This window comes from Nelumbo nucifera, chromosome 1, assembly GCF_055504915.1.
Source record: "Nelumbo nucifera cultivar China Antique chromosome 1, China Antique-T2T, whole genome shotgun sequence".
Classification (NCBI taxonomy): Eukaryota; Viridiplantae; Streptophyta; class Magnoliopsida; order Proteales; family Nelumbonaceae; genus Nelumbo; species Nelumbo nucifera.
Window position 1 is genome coordinate 110,156,656 of NC_142649.1, and position 859 is coordinate 110,157,514.

Below are 859 nucleotides of genomic sequence, written 5' to 3' on the forward strand. Positions count from 1 at the left end.
TTCAAAACACGGTGCAATTCTGTGGATTGGCCCACGAAGATCCCAATGCACACATTTCTAACTTTTTAGAAATTTGTGACACCTTCAAACACAATGGGGTAAGTGATGACACCATTAGTTTGAGATTATTCCCATTTTCTTTGAAGGATAAAGCCAAAGCATGGCTGAATTCATTACCGGCAGGATCAATAGCTACATGGGACGAAATGGCCAGCCGTTTTCTCTCTAAATATTTTCCCCCTTCTAAAACTGCTAAAATGAGGAATGACATCACTACTTTTTTCTAGCAAGAGGGGGAATCTTTATATGAGTCATGGGAACGATACAAGGAGCTGTTAAGAAGAGTTCCTCACCATGGCCTCCCCATTTGGCTGCAAGTGCAGACTTTCTATAATGGTCTTACTGACTCAAATAAGACCATATTAGATGCTGCAGCCGGAGGATCCATAAATAATAAAACTCCTGAGGTTGCCCATGCACTTATTGAGGAAATGGCAGCCAACAACTATCAGTGGCATTCGGAAAGAACTCAAACTAGGAAGCAGCAAGGCTTGCATAATGTTGACACTTATACGACACTATCTATACAAATAGGAGCACTCAGTAAGAAAATAGATGAAATGCAGATAGCTGCCATGCATGTGCAGCCTCTTAATTGTGAATTGTGTGGCGGATGCCACATCAGTACAGACTGCCAAGTTGGAAATCAGTTCAGACCATCTACTGAACAAGTTGACTATGTCAACAATTTGTCAAGACAGCAGGGTTACCAAAATCACCATACTTTTCATCCAGGATGGAGGGGACATTCAAACCAGTCCTGGCCAAATCAGCATACTTCCAAGCTGTTCCACTAGAC

General features: G+C 42.0%; 1 non-coding gene across 1 annotated transcript; it reads right to left on the reverse strand.

Annotated features, from left to right (window-relative positions):
• Positions 1-254: 254 nt before the first annotated feature.
• On the reverse strand, positions 255-361 carry LOC148803691 (small nucleolar RNA R71). Its single transcript, XR_016081629.1, has one exon. It is a non-coding gene; the product is annotated as a small nucleolar RNA R71 (small nucleolar RNA).
• Between the last annotated feature and the right edge of the window lie 498 nt (positions 362-859).